This window comes from Vombatus ursinus, unplaced genomic scaffold (genome assembly GCF_900497805.2).
Source record: "Vombatus ursinus unplaced genomic scaffold, bare-nosed wombat genome assembly UNPS02015066.1, whole genome shotgun sequence".
In the NCBI taxonomy this organism is placed as follows: domain Eukaryota; kingdom Metazoa; phylum Chordata; class Mammalia; order Diprotodontia; family Vombatidae; genus Vombatus; species Vombatus ursinus.
The window spans coordinates 6,839,187-6,859,018 of record NW_020954844.1 but is presented as its reverse complement, the minus strand read 5'-3'; positions in this window follow the sequence as shown (position 1 = coordinate 6,859,018).

The following is a 19,832-nucleotide window of genomic DNA, read 5'->3' as shown; positions in this document are numbered from 1 at the left end:
AAAAGAATAAAAAAAAATAGAAGGCAATGTGAAACATCTCATTGGAAAAACAGCTGACCTGGAAAATAGATCCAGGAGAGAGAATTTAAAAATTATTGGACTATCTGAAAGCCATGATCCAAAAAAGAGCCTAGACATCATCTTTCAAGAAATTATCAAGGAAAACTGCCCTGATATTCTAGAACCAGAGGATAAAATAGAAATTGAAAGAATCCACTGATCACCTCCTAAAAGAGATCCCCAAAGGAAAACTCTTAGGAATATTGTAGCCAAATTCCAGAGTTCCCAGGTCAAGGAGAAAATATTGCAAACAGCCAGAAAGAAATAATTCAAGTATTGTGGAAGCACAATCAGAATAACACAAGATTTAGCAGCTTCTATACTAAGGGACCATAGGGCTTGGAATATGATATTCCAGAGGGCAAAGGAAATAGGAATATAGCCAAGAATCACCTACTCAGTAAAACTGAGTATAATCCTTCGGAGGAAAAAAATTGATATTCAGTGAAATAGAGGACTTTCAAGCATTCTTGATAAAAAGACCAGAGCTGAATAGAAAATTCGATTTTCAAATACAAGACTCAAGAGAAGCATGAAGAGGAAAACAGGAAAGAGAAATCATAAGGAGCTTGTTAAGATTGAACTGTTTACATTCCTGCATGGAAAGATGAAATATGTAACTCATGAGACCTTTGTCAGTATTCAGGTAGTTAGAAGGAAAAATAGATAGATAGATAGATAGATAGATAGATAGATAGATAGATAGATAGATAGATAGATAGATAGATAGATAGAGGGCACAGGGTGAGTTGAAGATGAAGGGGTGATATCTGGAGAATAATATTAAGGAGTGAGAGAGGATTATACTGGGAGGAGAAAGGAGAGGTAGAATGGGGTAAGTTCTCTCATAAAACAAACAAGAAAAAGCTTTTACAGTGGAGGGGAGGTGGGGGGAAGGTGAGAGGGAATGAGTGAATCTTATTCTCATCAGATTTGGCTTAAGGAGGGAATAACATACACACTTAATTAGCTATGGAAATCTATCTTACCCTACAGGAAAATTGGGGGGAAGGAGATAGGAGAGTGGGGAGATGATAGAGGGGAGGGCAGATTGGGGGAGGGGGTAATCAGAAGCAAACACTTCTGAGGAAGGACAGGGTCAAAAGAGAGAATAGAATTAATGGGGGGCTGGATAGGATGAAGGGAAATATAGTTAGCTTTTCATGACATGCCTACTATGGAAGTGTTTTGCATGACTACACATGTATAACCTGTATTGACCTGCTTGCTTTCTCAATGAGGGTGGGTTTGGAGGGAGGAAGGGAGAAAATTTGGACCCTAAAGTTTTAAAAACAAATGTGAAAAATTGTTTTCACCTACAACTGGGAAATAAGATATACAGGCAATGGGGTATAGAAATCTATCCCACCCTACAGGAAGATAGAAGGAGAAGGGGATAAGAGAAGCGGGGGGAGATAGAAGGGAGGAATATTAGGGGAAGGGGTATTCAGAATGCATACCTCATTGGGGTGGGGGGAAGAATGAGATGGGGAGAAAATTTGGAATTCATAATCTTGTGGAAGTGAATGTTGAAAATTAAAAATAAATGAATTAATAAAATTAATATTAAAGTGACATAAACAACAAACAAGAATTCACTTAGATTAAATTCTATTCTAAAGAGAAGTAAGCTTTTCTAGTTGGATGGAGTCTCTCACTTTCAAGACTCAGCTCAAATATCACCTCCTGCAGGGGGAGTTTCCTGGTCCACCCCCTTTTCGTACTCCCTAGTACTTTCCCTCTAAAAACACATCCCTTTTTCACCTTATATACCATATGTGTGCATAGTCATATTAGCTCCCCTATTAGAATGTGAGCTCCTTGAGGGCAGAAATAGTAAATATAGTAAATTCTTAATAAATGAATGATGACTGACTGCTTTTTGATTGAACTCTTTCTCTAGTGATTTTCCTCAAGGTGCCAACTCTTTAAGGTAACAGTTAAGATCTCTTGGTAGTTTAATAGAATTTGGGTAATAGTTGACTGCTTTGTACATACCCATATAGAAATGTTTTCCATTTTCTTTAATTGGATTCTAATGAAATATTTAGTTTGTATGATTTCTTTGGAGCTATGTACAGGTTTGAATTTAATGTAAGTTTAGAAGTAAGAAAATTAAGAGCAAGGACCATCTCCAGTAAAGATCCCTTCGTTAAAAATTGAAGAAGTAAGATGACACCTTTGATTAAAGAACTTTGGTGGCAACAGGACAGGGCTGTCTAAGAAGGGCCATGACTCACTGTTCAACTAAATGAAGTCGGCTGATAGGGAAGCCAGATGTCAAGTCCGACGATTTCTGTCAATTCTGTCCCTGTTCCTCACCTTCTGGAATTCATGGCAAGGCTGGTGCTACTTAGACAAACAAATTAGTTTGTCTGGCTTAAGGATACCTGCTGAAAATATCCTTACCTTGGTTCAGGAGAAGAAGCAAAAATTAATCTAGGATGGCCAAAAGAAGCCTCTGAAACTCATTGAGGAGTAAGATTTTGTGGGATTTCGAAACCTTGGGGCAGTTACCATAGTTTTGATATAGTCATGAGGTTTTTTTTTTCCCCTTCTGGTGAAAGAAAGAGAAAGAGACAAGTGAAGAACTGCAATAATTCAGGAATTCAGGAAGGGGGGAGAGAGAGAGAGAGAGAGAGAGAGAGAGAGAGAGAGAGAGAGAGAGAGAGAGACACACAGAGACAGACAGAGACAGACAGACAGAGACAGACAGAGAGAGAGAGAGGCACAGAGAGACACAGAGAGAGAGACAGAGAGAGACAGAGGAAAGAGAGAGACAGAGAGAGAGAGAGAAGAAGAGGAGGAGGGGGATGAAGGAGAAAGGGCAGTGTTGGGTAGGTAATTCACTAGACACAGATAGCTTAGTGATGTTTCAGTGATTCAGGAAGAATAGGATGTGATTTTTGGAATTTAGAGGTTATTTTTAGGGTCCCCCCACACAGACCCAAAACAAGAGAAAACAACACATTTCCTGATCTCTAATATACTTTTAGGAGAATTGAATTTTTAGTACCCAGGGGACAGAAATAAAATTGATTTCTAAAGTTCATATGAAATAGAAAGAGGAGACTCAGTAAGCATCCGGGCACTAAGAAACCCAGTAGGGTTGAGAGTATGCCAGGTCTGGGTGGCAGAGTCTCAGGTGAAAGGAATCATTGGATAAAAGTGGCAGCCTTTAACAGACTGATGTCTCTCTTCTATCAGTTGTTGTTTAGTCACATCTGACTCTTTGTGACCCCTTTGGGGTTTTCTTGGCAAAGATACTGGAGCAGTTTGCCATTTCATTCCCCAGCTTATTTTACAGATGAGGAAACTGTGGCAAACAGGATTAAATGACTTGCCCAGGGTCACACAGATAGCAAGTATGTGAGGCCAGATTTGAACTCAGAAAGAGACATCTTCCTGACTCCAGTACCACGTAGCTACTCCTAGTTGCTTTCATCAGGAATACAACTCTTAACAGCTTAACCAACAGCATCTGCAAGATAAGATCTGTGATATCCCGTTATCTGTGGACCCCAAAAGTCCACAATAAGGTCACAGTGTTCTGTCATACTGAAAATATAGCAGGAACAGAGGGAGAGCTGAGAATTTAGTTAGAAAGAAGAGGGCTAGCAGGTGCCAGATGTCAAAGGGTCAGAAGTCAAAGAGAGCCTATAGAAGTCTCATCAGTCCAGGGAAGATGCCAGCCAAGGCAGGGTTAATAGTATCATAGGCCCAGTCAGGATCCAGAGTCTGAGGAAGATCAAGAGGCCAAGTTAGGAGGCCCAGAAGCAAGAAATCAGGGACACAATCAGAGTGTGCAGTGACTGGTTAGAAACCAAAGTCAATGAACAGGACTAATGAGGGCCTAGAATCTAGGTAACCTTGCAGCAGGAATGGTGCTCATTATTGAATAATGAGTTGATGAACACCGAACAATGACAAGTTATACTTCCTGCTGGAGCCTGGAGGTGATATTAGTATACGAATGAGCCAAAACCAGTAGGTAGAGGCGTGGATTGATCAATGTGATTGAACTAGGGAGCCAGGAGTAGAGGGGTAGAGTTTACCTTTTAGTATTTTGTGCATGATTTTCTGTTCCGTTATGTTTGCTTCCTATTCCTTTGGAATAATGAAAGGAAACTATGACTTTGTTGGATGTCATATTGACTCTTCCTGAACCTCTCTGGGAATCTGAGATCCTCTGAGCTTAAAAAAAAATTCAATTTTGATATTTAAATTGTGCATTTTTATATCATGACTCATTTTGTTTTCATTGATTTCATTGGTTTAGGGAACTCTTGGTAGAGAAAACAGCCCCCCTACTCCCCCATCTGTGTAACTCAACAACCATTATGCTCTTTATAGGCTTAGAGAATTAGAAGTCACACAGCCAGTGTATGACAGGTGTACACACTAGAACCCAGGCTTTGTAGGCTTTAACGTCCTCATTTTTCCAGATGAGGCAACTGAGGTATCAAAAGAATTATATAACAACAAGGTGAAATTTAACTTTCCTTATTTCTTGTCCCTTAACTACATTAGGTCAAATTTCCTTTAACCTGACTCATGTTTGAAAGAATTTGATTATGAATAGGCAATCAGAGATGGCACTAAGCTCCTGGTATGTAATTCTCATTTCATCAGATTGTTCATACTGACGTCTCTCTGTCCAGTTGACCGCAACAATAAGGAATACTCAACATTGCATCCACATCCCCTTCCTATAAAATGGTTTTTCTTCTGTGCATATATTATTTGAAAGTGACAGTTGAGACTGAAGATCTTCTATTTGTAAAACCCTAGATTGGAACAAATAAGGTTTTGATATTTGAAGAAAGAAATGAGTTATCTGAAGGTATTTTTGTTGTTGTAGTTGGCAATGACATGTTTCATTTTGATATATCTGTAAAATGAGTAGTTAAAGAAATATTTAAATGTAATATGGCCAACATGGTGCTAATATTTAGGGTGTCAGTGTTTAATCGTTCTTGGTAAATTATCAAAAACTCTCATTAAATTAGTGTAACAGTACGTGTATCTTTGTACACTTCTGTCCTCTCCTGCCTCCTACCATATCCTCCAAACTTGAATTTTGGACATTATCAGAGTCAGGGTTTCAGTTCCCACTAGCATCCCTCTGTAGTCCCCTTTTTGAGATACATTTGACTGAGGTTAGGGCCTGAAGGTGTTAGGTGGTCAGAGGAGGAAACAACAATTCCTTATACATTCCCAAACTGAGAAGATGCAAGTGAACACAAGGATGCTTTAGCTTTAGAACTTGTGGAGGGAAATTTGACTGATGTTGATTGTCTTAAACAGTAAGAACATTGAGGAGGGAGGTGGGGAGGGAGGGGGAGAAAATTTAAAACTTAAAAGTTTATGGAAGTGATTGTTGAAACTAAAAATAAATAAATTAATTAAAAATAAATTTTAAAAAAGGGTGCGGCTAGGTGGCGCAGTGGATAGAGTACCAGCCCTGAAGTCAGGAGGACCTGAGTTCAAATCTAGCCTCAGACCAAACACTTGACACTTACTACCTGTGTGACCCTGGGCAAGTCACTTAACCCCAATTGCCTAAAAATTAAAAAAAAAAATAAAAAGGTTTAAAAAACCCAGTAAGAACTGAAACAATAAAGAAGTTGGAGCCCTGGTAACATGTTAGACTGAGTCAATAAAGTAAATATAAAATAGGAATTGTAATTGTGAGGATAGGTCTGTATTCTGTTATTATAGCTGTATTTGTTTTTAACTGTTTCAACATGTATCTATAATAGTGCAGAATTATTCCGTGGGAGGCCGTGGAGTGCTGGGGAAAGGGGCTGTTAATTTGATTCTTATCTCTGTTGTTTGACCTTGGGCGAGTCACTTAACTCTCCTCTGTCTTCAAGTTTCCTCATCTCTTAAATGAGGAGATTAGAGCTGACCTTCAAGGTACTTTCCAACTTCAAATTTATTTTCCCATGCAGAAAGAGTAGTTAAGATCGATCTTCTAACTCTCCCTTATAAGAGATAGCAACTGATGCAAAAGTTTATTTTATGCTCAGATTAAAATATTGCAGATTTTCAGAGGAAGGGCCAAGCTATGTAATTGTTGCAAATGAAACAGGGTCATTGTCATAAAGCCAGATGCTCCCTTCCCTTGCCCTTTGAAGGGTAGCTAGGTGACCCAGTGGATAGAGCACTGGGCCTGGAGTCAGGAAGGGCTAAGTTCAAAAGTGACCAGAAGATTTACTAGCAGTATGGCCCCGGACAAGCCACTTCCCCCTATTTGCCTCCGTTTCTTCACGACAAATCACTCCAGTATCTTTGCCAAGAAAACCCCAAATAGGGTCGCAAAGAGTCAGTCACAACTGAAATGACTGAACAATGCTGTATGGTAGGAAATAAAAATAAACTTGTAATCATGAAAACCACAATGAAAAAAAAAAGATGGAGATTTCCTAAACAGTGAAGACAAGAGATCGCTAACACTGATAACACAGTCTGAAGAAATCTTTGAATGCTGTGTTGTATTGATTGATGGAAAAATCTCCCTCGAGGATATTTAGGGTAAATAAGATATAAAGGGCCATTGAAAATTCATTTGTCAATAAAATAGCTTGAAGATATTTGCTCTTTTTTACTCAGATTTTACTTCTATGTGTGTCACAAACAACCTTTCATATTAGGCTAGGAATAATGTTTAAGTTCTTCCATTCCCCTTTTCCTCAAATAGAAACAAGACACGTTCTTAAAATCTAAGAAAATAGTTCTGACCCAGCCATGGAAAGTGCCATAGGATCTAATTAGCTAATTAACAAGCATTTTAAGTGCCTGTAACTGAGCAGGAGAGATACAACAAAAAAAGCAAAAACATGGTCCCAGCTCTCATGGAACTCTCATTCTAATTGGGAAGACAACATGTAAATAGCTCTGTACATGCCTAATGTATGCAGGGTCCATGGAAGGTAAGCTCGGAGGGAAAGCATGAGCTGGGCTGAGGGGCTAGGATCGGCCTCCTGCAGAAGGTCTGATAGGAGTTGAAGTCATGAAGAAGCCATGGAAACTGAGAAGCGGGTGAAGGGGCAGAGTACTCTTGGCATGGTTCAGGGGGAGTGAGTGGGGAAAGCAGTCTGTGCAAAGGTGTGGACTGAGGATATCTACTGATTTTTGGACCAGCCTTGCACTGAAAGATACTACTGGACCCTTTAAGCAACTTTTCTGGGACAACAACTCAAGTTTGTAGAACTTGAAGGTTCCCAAAGTCTATTTCTACCTAGCAACTCCAAGAGGCAGGCTGCTGGACGATTGCTGTCCTAATCTTATAGTGCAGGAGGGCAGACTTTGGGTTGGTGATGCGCTCCCAATTAGTACGTGGAAGTGCGATCAGCAGTCTTCAAATCAAATATTCCACGCGCTGTACCAAGTGTGGTTGATCAGGAGCCAGAATCCAAATCTTTCATCTCCTACTTGGATTTTCCATTTATTGTATCACATAATACATTATGAAACTTTACTTCTTAGTATCTGTGAAGGGAAATGTGGCACATTATTTCAAGACTACAATTGGAAAAAAGCAAAGAAATAGCATAACCTTCTATAATTCTTAAGCATCCTCTGAAGCGGATGACCTTGAGAAAAATAATAGCTTCTTCTTGCTCTGAAAAACAATAGATGGAAACTTTCATCTGGAGCTGGTACTGCGGAAGTAGGAAAATAGTGAAATACTTAGCCACACATACACAAGGAGGCAGCTAGGTTTTCTAGGTAGCAGTGGCTATACTGCTGCACCTAGCATCAAGAACACCTGAGTTCAAATCCGGTCTGACACTTCCTAGTTATGTGGCCCTAGGCAAGTCACTTAATCTCAGTTAGAGAGTAGCTCTAGATTCTTTATCTATAAAGTGTAGATAATAATATAGCACCAACTTCCCAGGGTTGTTGTGTTACGATGAAATGAGAAAATGTTTGTAAAAGCATTTTACAAACCTTAGAGTGCTATATAAATGCTAGCTGTCATCATTATATACTTTATGATAATTTTACTATTTATTATGACTTCATTAAGAACAATTCATAGTATGATAATTTATTTATTTGTGTTTGTTTTTACAGTGTTACTAGGCTGGTAGAGAGGCAGTATTGGAGAGGTTTAGGGGTTTTAGGGTGCTGAACCCCAAGATCGCAATGCCGAGTTTACCTGAATGAATTCAACCCAAATCTTCTTCCAGCCAGAGAAAAAGTTTTTTAAAGATAAAGCATATAGGCCAGACTCCCAAGGAACCCAAACATCAGTGATCTAAATGGGGGCTAAGGTGGTCAGGGTAGGTGATGCTAGTTAAGGATGAGGGGGGTGAGGAAAGGTCAGCATCTGAATGAGGGCTAAAGTGAATCTTAAGTACAGAAAGACTGTGGGAGGGATCTAAGAGAGGCCAAGTAGTTTGGAGTGATGGGAGGAAGGGTTTAGGGAGGTCTGGATGGGAGTGGCTAGCAGGCTGGGTTGAACAGAACTCCTGGACCTCATGGCTTCTAGTTAGGATTAAGGGTGGGAAATGGCCAGGGGCCACAAGAGAGTAAAACAATGGAAGGGAGATTGGGTGTAGCCACAATGCAAGGCCAGTTGAAGGGGGGAGGTGGTTGAGAGAAAAGGTCCAGGTGTTTGGAAGGTCTGAGAGATTTGAACAGACAATGAGAATAGATAATGAAGGGAACTGGAAAGGGGGGAAGTTCACTTTCAAATGGAGCTAAAGAGAGACATTCAGGAGCCAGGTTCTTTTCAGGGCCAGGGAAGAAAGGTGCATATCAAAAGGTCAAAAATGGGAGCCAAATTCCTTCAGTATGGCGCTGGATTTGGAGTCTAAGTGCATGACTATGGTTAAGTAATTTAATTTCTTTGGCTGATCCTGGTACAACTTTCTAGGACTGAAATACTGAACAACTTTTGATCTCCTTTGGTAAAGAGAGTTCCCTTGCCACCCCCCCCCCCCCCCCCCCCCCCCAAACACAAAATCCATGACCTCCTAATGTGTTACTTAAGTCAGGGAATTGTTGTATGTATTGTTTATCTAGATTTTCATAAAGCATTTGAACAATCTGTCATGCTGCTTTGAAAAGAGGGAGAAACATTGGCTAGATTATAGAAATCTCAGGGATTCAGACCTCATTGACTGGCCAGACCCCCAAAGTTCTTATGAAGAATCCTCTGTTATCTACTGATCAATCCAATAAACATTCACTAAGCACTTGCTAAATGTGAGGCTACAATGAATGAAAAGAAAGACAGGCTTTTGTCTATAAGGCATTTACAATCTAATGGGTGGAGACTACACATAAAAGGAGGCAAGAAGGAGGTGAGGACTGCGAGTACTTAGCTGGGGCATCTTGTTCCCTTGGAGTTGAAAGGCAGCATATGTGGAATGAGCTGAAGAAACATCCAGTTTCTGCCCTGTGTAAAAGAAGGAGGAATTTGCTACTCTACCTTCCAGCCCTCCAGTCAGAGGGGAGAGGAGGCTGAAAGAAATGGTGTCAGTCAAGGCTTAAATAAGTAGCCTGGTGATGAGCTTAACCTGGTAGGGGCATCTTATTCCCTGCAGCTGAAACCAGGCACAGCAACAGATGTGAAGTGGGGGATACAATGGAGTGACCCAGGAATCTCAATTTAGTTCTGTGCTATTTAATTTTCCTATTGTTGACTTAGATAAAGGCATATAAGGGCATGCTTTTAGATTTGGAGGGTAACACAAAGCTGCAAGGGATTGCTAACAAACTGAATTACAAAATTAGTATTCAGAAAGATCTTTATGAGCTACACTGTTGGACTGAGTCTAATTAGATTGTATACATATATGCATATACATATGAATGTGTGTTGACACATATATGCATATATGCTGTTTTTCAGTCATTTTTTAGTATGGTCCCTTTGTGACCCCATCTGAGGTTTTCTTTGCAAAGACTGTTGAGTGGATTGCTGTTTTCTTCTCCAGCTCACTTTTACAGATAGGGAAACTGAGTCAAACAGAGTCAAGGATTTGCCCAGGGTCACACAGCTAGTGAGTGTCTGAGTCAGATTTGAACTCAGGAAGTTGAGTCGTCCTGACTCCAGGCCTGGTACTCTATCCATTGCGCCACCTAGTTGCCCACGTGTGTGTGTGTATGTGTGTGTGCGCACAATACAATACACATATGTGTATACATATATACATATACATGCATATACAAAATGCACATGTATGTGTATATGCGTACACACACGCACAGTATACACATACACTTATGTACACACATGCACACACAAAATATACACGTATGTATGTATACATGCATATACACCTATGCACACATACGCACATACATACACACATATATTGTTAGAGAGGCTGTGAATAAATGACAATTTATCTGAAAAATTTCTGGTTATCTTAGTGATCTACAAGCTCAATATGAATCAATAGTGTTATTTGTAAGTCAACGAATCTAATGTAATTTTGTTACCCGATATGTAAACGTCTTCATTGTCTCTCAGGTCCCTACCGAGTGAGATACAAATTCACTACTCTGTCAAATGATTGCTGAGAGGGCGAAGGTCCACAAGATATCATCTTTCCTCATTGACTGGCAGTTATTGGGATCCTCAGTTTAGCTTGCAGAGCAAGACATACTGGAAAGCCAACACTAACATCCTTATTAGTGACCTGTGCTGGACTAAAATAGGGAGGGAGCTCAAAGAGCATTTGAGTTCACCTGTGTCTTTCTGGGCAGTGCCAGGATGTCATTCGAGAAGGATTGGTATCTGGTCTATTCTTTTAGATCTCCAGGGAAGGAAATTCTTCAAGCTGTAGCTGGGACAACTCTCAGAGTCAGAAAAAGTCTTCCTTATATCTGGCCCAAATCTCCAATACTGCCATTTAAGCTCATTTCCTCTTGCTTTCTTCTCCATGGAAATGAAGATCAGGTCACATTTATGGCTGTAATTCTGATATCTCCTCATACATATATTAGAATACAATTACTCCTTACCTTTGGACCTTCTTTTCACAATTCTAACATCCTTGCCCTTAAAGGCAATTTGGGGCATCGGGATGGAGCTATTTCTTTTAATTTATGCAGTCATTCTCTTTCTACCTTTGGCCCTGGGTGATTATCCTTGAAAAGCTCATTGTTTCAAAATCTGGGAACAGATAGAATGTGATAAGTAAACTCGAAAAGTGGCAGAAGTTAAAGCCCTGGGGTACAAGTCCCTAGTGGTATTTTACATTCGAAAATGATAAACATCATTCACTACATTTACCGCCCCTCCACCTTTCTATTTGTCTAAAGGACCTGTTTGGTAAGTGCCCTTTTAGTGGTAAACTGGTGGACTTCTGAGTGGGTTCATTTGAATTCAGATATCTAAATATTGAATTATTTTCTTTCTATGTATAAGTGACTGAAGGCGGGCACTTTTGTCATTAACTCTTACAATTGTTTTTCTCTTGTCTTCAAAGATAGCATTATTTGCAGTGAGTTAAGCCATGTGTATTAGCATTGTTGGAGAATCAGTTGCTGCTTCATTCCAGTGCCATAGGTACCATTTAGTTCCCTGATTAGTGGCAGAATCTCCTTTTGAATAGGATTTTTCTGTGGCTGCATGACATCTGTCATTTTTGTTGTGATTTTTGTTGTTTGGTCATTTCGGTCATGTTCAACTCTTGCTGACCCCATTTGGGGTTTTATTCGCAAATATACTGGAGTGGTTTGTCATTTCCTTCTCCAGTTCATTTTACAGATGAAGAAACTGAGGCAAACAGGGTTAAGTTGATGCGGTCTAGAGATTAGGGGTCCTGGCACCCCAAAATCACGATACCCGGGTCCTGCCCGAAAGAATTCGACCCAAGCCTTCTTGCATCCGAAAACAAAGTTTATTGAAGATTTGCCATATTAGCTAGACTCTTAAGGAGTCTGAGCATCTGTGGGCTATTGGCTAGTTTGTAAAAATCTGAGCATCTTAATGGAGACAAGATGGACCTTATATACAGAAAGACCATGGGTGAGTGGCCAAGTAGTCCACGAGGTAATAGAATTCTCAAGGATGGGAAATGGAGCCTAGGTGGGACCAAGGGTGGGAAGTGGCCTGGGGCCATAGGGAGGCAAGACAATAGAGGGGAGATTGGGGGTAGCCACAATGAAAGACCAGTTGATGGGACCATAGCCTCAGGGGAACGCCAGAGATTTGGCCCTATGGGAAAGTACAGAGTCCTTGAGGTAATAGAATTACCAAGGGTGGGAAATGGTCTGGGGTCAGAGTTTTTCCTTTCTGGGGCTCAGATTCCAACCCCTTCAAAGTGACTTGCCTGAGGTCTCACAGCTAGTAAACATCTGAGGCCAGATTTGAACTCAGAAAGATGAATCTTTTTGATTCCAAACCCAGTGCTCTATCCACTGCACTACCTAGCTGCCCTGGTCTGTGATAGCATAATCAGGCGAATAAAAACTTTGATTTTAGTAGGTTCAGATCTCTAGCTGTAGGCAGAGTTTTCCCTGGTGAAGTTTATATATGGTTTCATTGCTTCTAAGGATGATTCCCACTTGATGGCAAATGCTGACTGTGCGAAGCTGCTCATGATCTCTGGTATATGTACGTGTGTTTAACTCCTGAGCACAGTAATTAGCATATAACAGTTTTAGAATGACTCTCAAGCAGTTTAGATGACAGCATCTATGGAAATGAAAGCAGTTTCTGAAGGGAGCAGAAGCTTATTCTAAAATTTAAATCCAAGTTCCTTGGTGCATTCCTGAGTATGCCTGACTAAAATTGGTTAGGGGATCATAGCTGAATATGCAACCTCATTCACTTATCTGATGATGATAAAAGGCTCTTATAGGATACCATCCACTATACTCTAATTAGCCTTATCAATGCCTAATGGTCTTGGAATCTTACTGGACTTCTCTGGACCCCAAAAGATATCCAGGAGCAAGTATGACAGACCGGGCTTTAGACTTAGCATAATATTAGAATATTACACTTAGAATATTCGTAGACTTCAAATACTGAGCTCTGGTCTTGATGTTACTAATTAGTGTTTATGCATTACTATTCTCTAAAATTCAGTTCAATTCAGCAACTATTTATTGAAAACTAACTCTGTGCCAGGCTCTTTTGTAAGTGTTAGAAAGACAAAAAATGAAGCAGTTCCTGCCTTCAAGCATTTTACATTCCACTAGGTAAAGGAGCAGGATCATAAAAAGCTTATACAGAAGCGTGCTTGGTAAATGCAAGCTTTTTTTTTGGTTTTGTTTTGTTTTGTTTTTTGGAGGGAGGACTGAAAACCCTTAGAATATAGTCAATCAAGATGAGCCTCCTGTAGGAGGTGACATTGGAGTCATGGTTTTTAAGAAGTTTAGGGATTGTTTGAGGTGGAGATTAGGAGGAAGAACATTCCAGCCTATATAGAGGCACCTGGAAGGAAAATGAATGAGGAACAGGAAAAGGGCCATTGTAGCTGAGATTCGAGTAGTTGTTACTGGGAGTAACAAGTCAAATAGGAAGCTGGGACTGGAATCAGACTGTGAGGAGATTTACACCAGAAACAGAGCAGTTTCTAGTTTATCCTAAAGGCAGTGGTGAGCATGAGGCTTCTTAAACAGGGGAGTGGTGTGGCCAGAACTACAATTTAGGAATTTGAATTTTGCAGTAATGTGGAGGCTAGATTAGATGGTGAGATAGTGAAAGCAGGGAGTCTAAACTTGGGAGTTCACAACAATCTACTTTTATTAATCAGGCATTTCTAGTAGGCACGTTTCTGGATTTGCCTGCCAAGGCCTTTGACTCTTTGCTCTACTCTTGACTGCCAGGGCTAATTCACATGAATCAATAGCTGACCCTCTTCTCTTCAGCCAGGGGTCACAATCCTCAGAGCTGCCCCCACTGTGTCCTAGTCTCTCTAGGTCTGCTACCTGTTGGGTGCATGGTAAATAGGCCCACTGCAAGATACTCTAGCTGATGGGGAAGGTGCAGAGAGTAATCTTCTCCCCTCCTTGCTGCCATCTGTTGGAAATACAAAGGAAAAGGCAAAGAGGAATGTCTTCCTTCATAGGTGGTTGTCTTTGATGCCAGAGAGGATAATTCATAGCTGTTACTTGAAGGCTCTCCAGACCTGATAAGATATTTGTTTGTTTTACAAGCCACCAGGGTGTGGTCAATCTTCAGCTAGGTTTTGGTGAGTCTCTATTAGGGAAAATGTTCCGCTTCATAAAAGAGGTAAGAGTGTATGTGTGTATGCACGCACATATATGTGTGCATGTGTATATATTATATATTTATGTATATATATGCACATATAAAATGTATACACACATACATTAACATGTTGTTATCTCTTTTACCTGACTCTTCAGAAATTATCATTTCTCTCATTTATTTAATTACTGATTATTGTATTAGGACAAAAGTTTCCCCCCTTTTCTATCTAATCAGACAGCAAAGGAAATTCTAAGTTTGGGTGAATGGGTGCATTCCTACTCATTGTGTTTGCTCAGACAGTTCTGGGAAGCGTTGATTCTCCCTTTTGTCAGACAGCTGATGTGGAAACTGAGAAATCCCCTTTGATGGAGATTTGGGTGACCCAAGTCATGTACCCCAAGGCCCTCATTGTAACATAGCCCAACCTCTCATTGTAATATTCATTTTCTCATTCATTGTTAGCCAATCAGTGTTGATTGCCACTCTAAAGAGCACCTGCTCTTCCCAGGGCATATAAACTGTGAGCCCACCACCATTAGGGGCCTTTGGTCTAAGAGAGACAGTCAAATGACCATGCTTTTATTAATAAACATGCTGTCCTTATTAATACAATGATTAAATTACCCAGAAATTGTCTCTCCGACTTTTTAAATGTCATGATACAATAAACTGTACTGTTGGGGAAATTCAGCTGATGTGTTTTGATCATCACTTCTTTCCTTGTTTAATAGCAGTGTTTGGTTGAAAAGTGGGTGGGGGGGGCAGCTGAGGTGGTTCAGTAGATAAAGCTCTGGCCTTGGAGTCAGGAAGACCTGAGTTCAAATCTGGCCTCAGACAGTTAACATTTACTAGCTGTGTGACCCTGGGCAAGTCACTTAACCCTGATTACCTCACCAAAAAGCAAAAAAAAAGTGGGTGGGAGGAGAGACAGGTGAGTAGAGAAAACGCTTTTATGATCTGAATATTATATGCTGATTTTTCTAGTTTTTCATCAATATCATCCCTGGGATGCCTGCTTTAACTATGCTGTGTGGAAGATTTTTGGACATATTTCAATTGGTCTCAAATATGTATGTACATTCATTTATACACATGGGGCGGGGGGGACTCATCCCCTTCAGCTTGATACCTTTTTCTTTTTCTATATGGTTGAGAAAGCACATCTAGATAAATTATATAATACTACAGATAATTTCAAGGATGCAGGCAAGATAGTTTTGCCATGTGGAAATAAGTGAATCAAATGAAAAAGTAATTTTGCTTCTTAGGTAAGCCTTGGTTTCTGTACTCTGCTTATTTATGGTAAGTGATGGACTCTTAGCCCTGGATAGTTACAAGTCAAAAATGATATGGTCTTGATTGATGCTAAAACATCAATCCTTTTGTGTCATGATTCTAAAGAAAATTATTTTTATAAAACATTGCTATTTTCCAAGGTCCTAATGTGAGTGATAAGAAATGAAGTAAAATAAACAATTTTATTATTTTTCTTCTCAGTGTAGAACATTCAATCTGATAGACTCGGTACAGATTCAACTGACATAGTAATTAGGCATGGACCATTCTCTTTGACTTACATTTGGAATGAAGAATATTATTTTGCTATTTTTCTTTCTTCCCTTCATTCTTCTTATTTAAAGAATATACATATACAGAGTCTTTGCTTTAATTGTTCTCTATATAGTGTTATGAATAATTGTTGGCGGCCCTTTACTGGGTTTTTTGTCTGAATGACAATTTTTGTTTCTTTAGAACTAAAGTGAATGTTTGTTTAGTTGTTTATCTAGTCATGTTCATCTCTTCGTGACACCTTTTGGGCTTTCTGTGGCAAAGATACTGGAGTGGCTCAGCATTTCCTTCTGTAGTTTATTTTATAGATGAAGAAACTGAGGCAAACAGGGTTAAGTGACTTGCCCAAAGTCACAGAGCTAGTAAGTGTTTGAGGCTGGATTTGAACTCAGGAATAAGTGAATTCATTAATAAGTGAATCCTGCCTAGTTAAACCCCAAGAAGAGATGTGGTGTCTGTCACTATTGACAATTGATGATATGGTAGAGAAAATTTGATACTCTTGTAAGTTGACTATATGAAAGTGGCTCAAATCTACTCCTCTGTTTTATCATCATTTTGCCAATAGTCTTGAAAATCATTGAATTCTACATTGAGAACTAGGAGGGAACTCAGAGGCTACCTGGGCCAGTTTTGTGTTTTATGGGAAACTGAGGCCAGGGAGATCAAGTGACTTTCCCAAGGTGACAAAGATAGCAAATGTCAGAGGTGATTTGAACTCAGGTCCTCTGCTTACTCAGTGAGGGGGTCTCCGTTTTAGCCCAATTACATCTCTTTCTGAGTATGCTTTGGTTTTTTTGCCTGTGAAATGTAGAGGTGGCCAAAAAGAGCATCTCACTGGCTTTCACTGTTATTAAGACTCCTAACAATATATCAGATGTTTGGAATTGGCAAGAAAGTAAATGAACACAACATATAGAATCCAACCAATGTGTGCTGGTTCATGTGTGCCAAAACTTTAAATGGAATCCATGACTTAAAAGTAAGGCATCAAGAGCAAATAAATTTACCCAAGATAATGTATGAAATCAACTAGCCTAAAATGAGGTTGGGGCCATTATCGAGTTCACTAAGTCCGGCTTCCTTCCTGCATGTGAGTGAACAGAATGATCGTTGCTTTCTACGTGGCACTGTGTGTGTGTATGTACAGGCATACACACATATACAAACGAACACACATACATGCGTGTATGTATATATATGTGTACATACGTGTGTGTGTAATTTCTATCTGCATGTGGCCTTGTTTATTTTTACCTAATGGACGTCACATATTTTCTCTAACGTTACTCTTACCTTTTTAAAAGCTTCATGAAATTTGATTTGTTCTTATTTTTTTTCTCAGTGGGGAGAGGGACTGAATCTGTGATTTCATTGGTATAAGGAGCTTCCAAGTATAGAAATTCCCTCCACCAGTGCAGTATTTGAACCCAGGCCTTTCTGGATTAGAACTTAGCTATGTCAACCATTTTTCTTCTAATTACTATCCAAAAAGAAATTCCAAATCAATTTAAGCTCATTCCCTGTGTCCTAATAGTATCTCCTCTGTTCATCATGTTGTGATCTCTCTATTGCATATGGGATCAAGTGGTAAAGACCACCCTCCCTTGGAAGATTAGTCGTTTTTGTTTTTGCATGAGAAGATGCATTGGAGGATGGTGGTGGTACATACCATATGAGGAAGGTGACACATCATGGCCATTTTTTGCAGGCTTAACTGTGAGGGACTGTCTGATGTTGGCAGTTGCCAGTTGGGCGCTGTGGCAAGAGTAGGGTAAGATCTGGGTATTTTGGAAATCGAGGCAGGGGCTGTGGCAGGCGGAGTCGTGGTGAACTGGGATGGGCTGGGTACGGAGAAGCCCTGAGGCAGTGGGCAGTGCTATGTGAGATAAGCTGGGTGCAAGGAAGTAGCTGGAGCTTGAGCTCCTGAGGCAAGGGGCGGTGCCACTTGGGAGTGGAACGGCAGAGGACTGAGTTCCCTTTGCTTAGTCCCCTCCCTATATGCAACGTCAACCCCAGACGCCTCCATCTTGTGACCTTCCTGACTTCCTGGGTCCCTTTGTGTAGCACTGACCCCAGACGCCTCCTCCCAGTATCTGAGTCTGACTTCCTAGGTCACGTACTCTGTCTATGCGCTAATCCCAGACACCTCTTTCCTGTATCCAGTCCTAGCCTCCTATGTCACTCCCTCTCCCTTGGTGTGCTAAACTCAGACAGCCCCTTCCGGTATCTGACCCTACAATCATTGGCTAGTAAGCGGGCTGGGGAGGAGGGGCTAGGTAGGTACTTAGGAACGAGCGTGGTCAGATCACGCACTCTCTCTCTTGGCTCCTGCTCTGTTGCTCTGGCCTTGCTGCTTGGGCTTGCTGTGATGGCCTCTGAATAAAGCTCTGGTGTTGGCGCCTCCCGATGGCTCGTCTCTGTGTGTTTATCCGGCTGAGGACCGAAGACTCAGAAGTGAGTATGACTCTGGTAGCCTGCTCCTTATAGGAGGAGAGGGTCGGCGCGGCCGACACAAGGTCAGTGCAGCCGGTACACTTAACAAGTGACAGGACAGGTAGGTGGCACAGTTGGTAGAGCACTAGAACTGGAGGCAGGAGGACCTAAATTCAGATTTGGCTTCAGACACTTACTAGTTGTGTGACCCTAGGCAAATTACTTGACCCTGTTTGCCTCAGTTTCCTCATCTGTAAAATGAGCTGGAGAAGGAAATGGCAAAACACTCCAGTATCTTTGCCAAGAAAACCCCAGATGGGGCCATAAAGAGTCAGATACAACTGAAGAATGAGTAAAAAACAACAACAACAAAACAAGTGAAATGGAATGAGGATATATTAAGTGTTTCACTTATTTTAAAATAAATGGCACTAAAAATTATGAAGGATTGTAGGGTGATTCTTACTTTGGGGACAGTAGGGTTATTCCTCGTCACTGCAGTGTTATTCACTGAGTAAGAACAAAAGAGGATAGAGAGTGCTTCTCCCCATTCCCATGATCCTGCATGGAAAGTCCAGCACAGCGTGACCTCCTAGGATAGTATAAGGAAGAACCCCATTTGCCCGTCTCTACTCACAACCACATTAGTACAGATCACCATTGTCTCCCACTTGGACTTTTACTAAAGGCCAGATCCTAACTGATCTCTGTTCTCCAGCTTATGGATAAGAGATGTCCTTGAGGAATGCAAAAGACATGACAACTGATTGGATATGTGGGTGTAGGAGAGTGAGGAATCAAAAATCCCCCTGAGATTGTGAACTTCGATCGTCCATTAAATGCTTGCAGAAGGTAAAAACACTTTGGCAGCTAGCTTGGCAAATATACTGAATTCCATCTTCAACTCAGATTGGTGCCATCCAAGCCACTCGTAGCAATACAAGATCGGCAATATCCAGACCTCTTGCCCAGCTACCCGTCTGCTCTGTAATATGACTCTGGTCCTTTGACTTTAAGATAGTCCTCTAGGCATGACAGCTACTGGCACAGTGGATAGAGCACCTAGCCAGGAGACAGGAAGACCTGAGTTCAAATGTGGCCTCAGACACAGGCTATGTGACCCTGGGCAAGTCAATTGACCCCGCTTGTCTCATGAGCTGGAGAAGTAAATGGCAAACCACTCCAACATCTTCGCCAAGAAAACTTCAAATAGAGTCATGAGGAATCAGACATGATTGAACAATAACAACTGGGAAGGATCCTTTTCCTTCTCAAATATTCAGACCTGTCCCAAACTCTATGCACCATCCAGACTGTTCTACTTGCTTTTGTCTTTAGCAAATGCCAGTCCGTCTGCTGCCTCTGAACCTTTACACAAGGTCTTCCCCATGCCTGAAATTCTCTCCATCTTTACTTGTGCCTCTTATCAGCTTTAGCTCCCTCCAGTCCCAGGTCAAATGCTCCCATCTGTAAGAAGCTTTTTCTTGTTCACCCAGTTGTCTGTCACTGTTCCCAAAATTGCATTGATTACACACACACACACACACACACACACACACACACACACACACACACA